A 6,736-nucleotide genomic window follows, 5' to 3' on the forward strand; every position below is an offset into this window, starting at 1 on the left:
AGCATAACTCTTCCCCAAGCGATGGGTAAGGGTAAGGCTACAGAACCACCGTCCGACTCCGGGGAGAAGTCGGGGTCGGCCTTCACTTTCGCCGGCGCCCGAAACCTCATCGAGACGGTACTGCTGGAGAAGGACCGCAGGCAGGTCCGGGAGATGAGGGTCCCTGACGTTGGGGCTGCCAGCTGCGTCTGTCTTATGTCGGTGAGTGTTCTTTTGGTCGCTTTCATCATTTATAGGCTCTGTTGATCCCCGCCTGACGCCCTCGTTTTTCTTATCTCTTAGCTCGCCCAGTACATGATCCGCCTGGAGGAGTGCTACGAGGAACAGGCGAGGCTTCTGGCGAGGGCCGAGAGCCAACTGAAGGCAGTAGAGGAGGGAGGTCAGGCTGCGGCGGGGAGGACGACCAGGGACCTCGAGACGAGGCTCCAGGTGGCCGAAGAGCGGGCACTCGGCTTCGTCACCCTCGAGAAGCAACTGTTGGAGGCTCAGGAGCAACTCAAGGTTGCCTCGGGTCTCGAGGGCGAGATCAAGAAGGCGGAGGAGCGGGCCGAGAAGCAGTCCCGGAAGGCTGCCGACTACCGGGAGAGGTGGGAGAAGGCCCAGCGGTCAGCCGACAACGCCCGCAACCGAACCCGGTCTCTTGAAGCCAAGCTGGGCGAATTGGAGTCGGCCTTGGAGAAGTTCCGCGCGAGCGACCAGGAGCTTCATTTGCGCCTGGAGGAGGCTGAGGCTGCTCGCATTGCTGCCGAGGCGAAGCACAAGGAGGCTCAGGCTGATCTGCTGAGGGTCTCCTCCGAGGCGGATGACCGGATTGTGGCGAAGGTCTTGGAGGCGAAGGCTCAGATTATGGAGTGGGCAGAGGCGGCGCTGGCCGAGAAGAGTGCGGAGATCGGGCGTCAGGCGGTACAGGCTTATCGTCAGTCCGCCGAGTTCACCCGTGATATGTCGGAGGCGGTACAGGCCTATCGTCAGTCTGACGAGTTCGTCCGTGACATGTCGGACGCGGGGTCCGACTCCTTTGTCTTAGGCTTCGAGGAAGGCCTGGCAAGGGTGTCGGCTAAGTACCCCGAAATTGACCTGAGTGGGATCTCCCTTCTCGACTCCCCTCCGGCGCCATTGCCTGCTGCTTCTCCAACCGTCTCCCTACCCCTGCGGACGTGCCCGGCGTTCCCGACCCGGGGGTTCCTCCAAGCTGACCTTCTGTATTTTTGTTCTTTTCTTTGTGTGTTGGCGTTTTGCCAAGTTGTATGGGTCTCGGCCCTGAAACAATGAAAGTTAATGCAAATAGAGTTTCTTCATTTCACTTTCGTCCTTCTTCTTTTTAACTCTTGGTAGCGTCTCGCTGACTCCCGACTCTTGAAATTCTTCTGGCGCTAGGCCAGGTATCTGAGGGTTAGGCCTCAGGAAATTCTTCCGGCGCTAAGCCAGGCATCCGAGGGTTAGGCCTCAGGAACTTCTTCCGGCGCTAAGCCAGGCATCCGAGGGTTAGGCCTCAGGAACTTCTTCCGGCGCTAAGCCAGGCATCCGAGGGTTAGGCCTCAGGAACTTCTTCCGGCGCTAAGCCAGGCATCCGAGGGTTAGGCCTCAGGAACTTCTTCCGGCGCTAAGCCAGGCATCCGAGGGTTAGGCCTCAGGAACTTCTTCCGGCGCTAAGCCAGTCATCCGAGGGTTAGGCCTCAGGAACTTCTTCCGGCGCTAAGCCAGTCATCCGAGGGTTAGGCCTCAGGAACTTCTTCCAGCGCTAAGCCAGGCATCCGAGGGTTTAGGCCTCAGGAACTTCTTCCGGCGCTAAGCCAGGCATCCGAGGGTTAGGCCTCAGGAACTTCTTCCGGCGCTAAGCCAGTCATCCGAGGGTTAGGCCTCAGGAACTTCTTCCGGCGCTAAGCCAGGCATCCGAGGGTTAGGCCTCAGGAACTTCTTCCGGCGCTAAGCCAGTCATCCGAGGGTTAGGCCTCAGGAACTTCTTCCGGCGCTAAGCCAGTCATCCGAGGGTTAGGCCTCAGGAACTTCTTCCGGCGCTAAGCCAGTCATCCGAGGGTTAGGCCTCAGGAACTTCTTCCGGCGCTAAGCCAGGCATCCGAGGGTTGGGCCTCAGGAACTTCTTCCGGCGCTAAGCCAGGCATCCGAGGGTTAGGCCTCAGGAACTTCTTCCGGCGCTAAGCCAGGCATCCGAGGGTTAGGCCTTAGGAACTTCTTCCGGCGCTAAGCCAGGCATCCGAGGGTTAGGCCTCAGGAAACTCTTCTGGCGCTAGGCCAGGCATCCGAGGGTTAGGCCTCAGGAACTTCTTCCGGCGCTAAGCCAGGCATCCGAGGGTTAGGCCTCAGGAAACTCTTCTGGCGCTAGGCCAGGCATCCGAGGGTTAGGCCTCAGGAACTTCTTCCGGCGCTAAGCCAGGCATCCGAGGGTTAGGCCTCAGGAACTTCTTCCGGCGCTAAGCCAGGCATCCGAGGGTTAGGCCTCAGGAACTTCTTCCGGCGCTAAGCCAGGCATCCGAGGGTTAGGCCTCAGGAACTTCTTCCGGCGCTAAGCCAGGCATCCGAGGGTTAGGCCTCAGGAAATTCCGCTCGTTGGTCGGCCAAGGCTGGCGCAAGCCGAGGCGACCGGTCGGGGCTTCAGGCTAGTCTGCTCCCGGGATGATCATCGGGTTAGCCTGGCATCCGAGGGCTGATCCTCGAGAGATTCCGCTCGTTGGTCGGCCAAGGCTGGCGCAAGCCGAGGCGACCGGTCGGGACTTCAGGCTAGTCTGCTCCCGGAATGACCATCGGGTTAGCCTGGCATCCGAGGGCCGAGCCTCGGGAGATTCCGCTCGTTGGTCGGCCAAGGCTGGCGCAAGCCGAGGCGACCGGTCGGGGCTTCAGGCTAGTCTGCTCCCGGGATGACCATCGGATTAGCCTGGCATCCGAGGGCCGAGCCTCGGGAGATTCCGCTCGTTGGTCGGCCAAGGCTGGCGCAAGCCGAGGCGACCGGTCGGGGCTTCAGGCTAGTCTGCTCCCGGGATGATCATCGGGTTAGCCTGGCATCCGAGGGCCGAGCCTCGGAAAATTCCGCTCGTTGGTCGGCCAAGGCTGGCGCAAGCCGAGGCGACCGGTCGGGGCTTCAGGCTAGTCTGCTCCCGGGATGATCATCGGGTTAGCCTGGCATCTGAGGGTTGTCAGGCCTCAGGAAATTCCGCTCGTTGGTCGGCCAAGGCTGGCGCAAGCCGAGGCGACCGGTCGGGGCTTCAGGCTAGTCTGCTCCCGGGATGATCATCGGGTTAGCCTGGCATCCGAGGGCCGAGCCTCGAAAAATTCCGCTCGTTGGTCGGCAAAGGCTGGTGCAAGCCGAGGCGACCGGTCGGGGCTTCAGGCTAGTCTGCTCCCGGGATGATCATCGGGTTAGCCTGGCATCCGAGGGCCGAGCCTCGGGAAATTCCGCTCGTTGGTCGGCCAAGGCTGGCGCAAGCCGAGGCGACCGGTCGGGGCTTCAGGCTAGTCTGCTCCCGGGATGATCATCGGGTTAGCCTGGCATCCGAGGGCCGAGCCTCGGAAAATTTCGCTCGTTGGTCGGCCAAGGCTGGCGCAAGCCGAGGCGACCGGTCGGGGCTTCAGGCTAGTCTGCTCCCGGGATGATCATCGGGTTAGCCTGGCATCCGAGGGCCGAGCCTCGGGAAATTCCGCTCGTTGGTCGGCCAAGGCTGGCGCAAGCCGAGGCGACCGGTCGGGGCTTCAGGCTAGTCTGCTCCCGGGATGATCATCGGGTTAGCCTGGCATCCGAGGGCCGAGCCTCGGGAAATTCCGCTCGTTGGTCGGCCAAGGCTGGCGCAAGCCGAGGCGACCGGTCGGGGCTTCAGGCTAGTCTGCTCCCGGGATGATCATCGGGTTAGCCTGGCATCCGAGGGCCGAGCCTCGGGAAATTCCGCTCGCTGGTCGTGCGCCTGTCGCTTGCCGCCCGACGGGATTTCTCCGTGGCCAGCTGCGATCGTGCTTCTCCTCCTCTCCAAGCGTCGCCTGGGGAACACCAGATGGGCATTAAATGCTAATTGAGGGGTTACCTGGGAAATCGGACCGCCAGTTGCTGCTTGCGAGGAGTGTCAGTTAAGCGGCCGCGATACGCGCGTTCTTCGAGGCGGATGCGGCCTGGGCGCGAGCGGAGATATGTGGACCTAGGGGTACAGGCCACCCGGAGTGTCCTGCACAAAGAATGCGATTAAGGAGAATAACGCTTAGGAAATCGCGGGAAGATACGCCTCGAGAGCCGGATCGGCTCCGGATTCAATGCGCCCGCATTTATTGGAGCCACCCACATCGGAACGACCGGGGGGCCGCAGTTTGGCTATAAATATAGGTGCAGGTGCGATGGAGCCTGTCAAGCTGGAGCTGTTCAGGTTGCCATGGATCGTGGGCCTCCTCTCCGGCGCATGGTTGAGAGACCCCTACCGAAGGAACGAGAGGCGCGCCCTTCGCGACTTCCGCCAACTAGCCGTTTCATCTGGGATCAACAAGGAGGTTCTCCCCGGCGGAACTCCGCTCTAGGCGTTTCATCCGGGATCACGTCTCCCCTCCTTGAAGTTCGGCCTCCCGATTGAGCTCCGCACCAGGCGCTTGATCCGGGACCGCGCCTCCATATGCTCTTCTCCCTTGTATTCCTTCTCTCCCCTAACACTGGGGAGGACCGGAATATCCCTTGGAGGTGGCGTTCCCCTGGAGGCAGCGGGAGCTTCGTCTGCGGCGGCTCCTCGTCTTTTTCGTGAGGCGTGGATGGCGCCTCTGGGTAGGAGCAGTGTGGACTTCTCCTTCGTCCACTTCTTCTTCATCCGCGCTGGCTCTTCGTCTTTTTCGTGAGACGTCGATGGCGCCTCCGGTTGGAAGCACCCACTTCCGGTGGGATTGCAGCCGCTTCGGATGGAGGTTTCGGGATCCCAGATCTCCAGCTCCTCGGAGTCTCCACCTCTTCTTTACTTTCTTTACACCCTAATTCCCCTCTGGGAATTCCTTGTAATCACACGAGCACGCCGTTGTAACCAGAAATTATTGAAATGAAAAGTGTTATACATTTTTGAACTGTCTTTCTGGCATTGTCGTTCTACTGGTAATACATCCGCAGGTTAGCGGAATTCCAGCTCCTTGGAATTTCTCGACCATCTAGGGCCTCCAACTGGTAGGAGCCAGGTCGGTTTACCCAGCGAACCCTATACGGGCCTTCCCAATTTGGCGCTAGCTTCCCACCTTCCGCAGGTTGAGATGCTTTAGCTCGCCTTAGCACCAGATCTCCGATTCTGAAAAGCTTCGGTCGGACCTTGGAGTTGTAATATCGGGCCACCCTCCGCTGATACATCGCCATCCGAACCTGCGCCATTTCCCTCGCTTCTTCCAAGAGATCCAGGTTCCCTCGGAGTTGCTCCGAATTGGCCTCAGGTCGGTGCGCGGCCACCCGAGGCGAGGGGAGTCCGAGCTCCACGGGGACAACGGCTTCCGTGCCATCAACTGAGCTTCCACTATCCACAAGAACACGCCTTACATCATAGTTTGCCATAGTGAGGGAGATCACCATGGCGTCATCGTGGGGGGTCTGAACCCCCTTTACATCTTCATCACAAAAAGTGATTACATTACCGACCCTCTGCCTCTTTGCGAAGGCTGCCCCTGACGCTTCAGTCGAGCCCCCTGCGTTCCTCTCGGGCTGGGGGCAGCCCCCAGTGATAGTGTGGATCACGCCCGCGACAGGTCGATTCTGCTCCTGAGGCTCCTGAGGGGCTGGATCGGCCGGACGCGGGTCTGCGGGGGGACGTCGGTCGTTCACATATCGACCGAGACGCCCTCGGCGGATGAGAGCCTCGATCTCGTCCCGAAGCTGGAAGCAGTCTTCGGTGTCGTGGCCGTGGTCCCGGTGGTACTCACAGTACGCCCGAGAGGGCCTCCTCCTAGGAATCTTCTTCATCTGTCTCGGGACCGGGAGGTCCTCCTGCCCCTTGATTTCCATGAGGATCTGGGCCCGGGGAGTCAGGAGAGGAGTGTACCGGTTGAAACGTCGGGGCGGAGAACGAGGGCGTAGGGCGCCGTGGTTCCTCGCCGGCGATAGGCTTCTGCGCCGACGTTGAGGCGTCGGGCTCCTCCTCTGGCATGCCTCTTTTCGCCTTTTCTTCCCGAGCTTTGGAGGGATCTCGGCGGCCTCCTTGCTCCGGTGGGCGGCCGCCTCCTCGGCGTCCGCATACTGGTTCGCCCGGGACAACAGCTCCGGGAAGCTCCGCGGCAGGCGTTTGTCCAGGGAGAAGGTGAGTCTGCCCTTCCGGAAGCCACGCTTCAGGGCTGAAAGAGCCACTTCCTGGCTCAGGTTCCGGACTTCCAACGTAGCCTTGTTGAAGCGGGTAAGATAATCCCGCAAGCTTTCTCCCTCGTTTTGCCCGACATCAAAGAGGGAGTCGGAGACCAGTCGCCGCCGGCTACTGACGGCGAAATGGGTGATGAAGAGGCGAGTAAACTGGTCGAAGGACTGGATTGAGTTAGCCTCCAAGCCGGCGAACCACGCCCTTGCCGGGCCACGGAGGGTCGCTGGGAAGGCCTTGCAGAGGAGAGGATCTGATGCTCCGTGGAGGAGCATAAGGGTCCTGAAACTCTCGACGTGATCCCGCGGGTCCGCCGCCCCGTCATAGGGCTCGATCGCCGGCATTTTAAACCCCGGCGGATTTGGGGTCCGCAGGATCCTCGAGGCAAGCGCCGGCTGGGAGGAGATCTCCAAGTCGGCGAAGGGATCTTTGGA

Source organism: Phoenix dactylifera, unplaced genomic scaffold (genome assembly GCF_009389715.1).
Source record: "Phoenix dactylifera cultivar Barhee BC4 unplaced genomic scaffold, palm_55x_up_171113_PBpolish2nd_filt_p 000729F, whole genome shotgun sequence".
NCBI classification, from domain to species: Eukaryota; Viridiplantae; Streptophyta; class Magnoliopsida; order Arecales; family Arecaceae; genus Phoenix; species Phoenix dactylifera.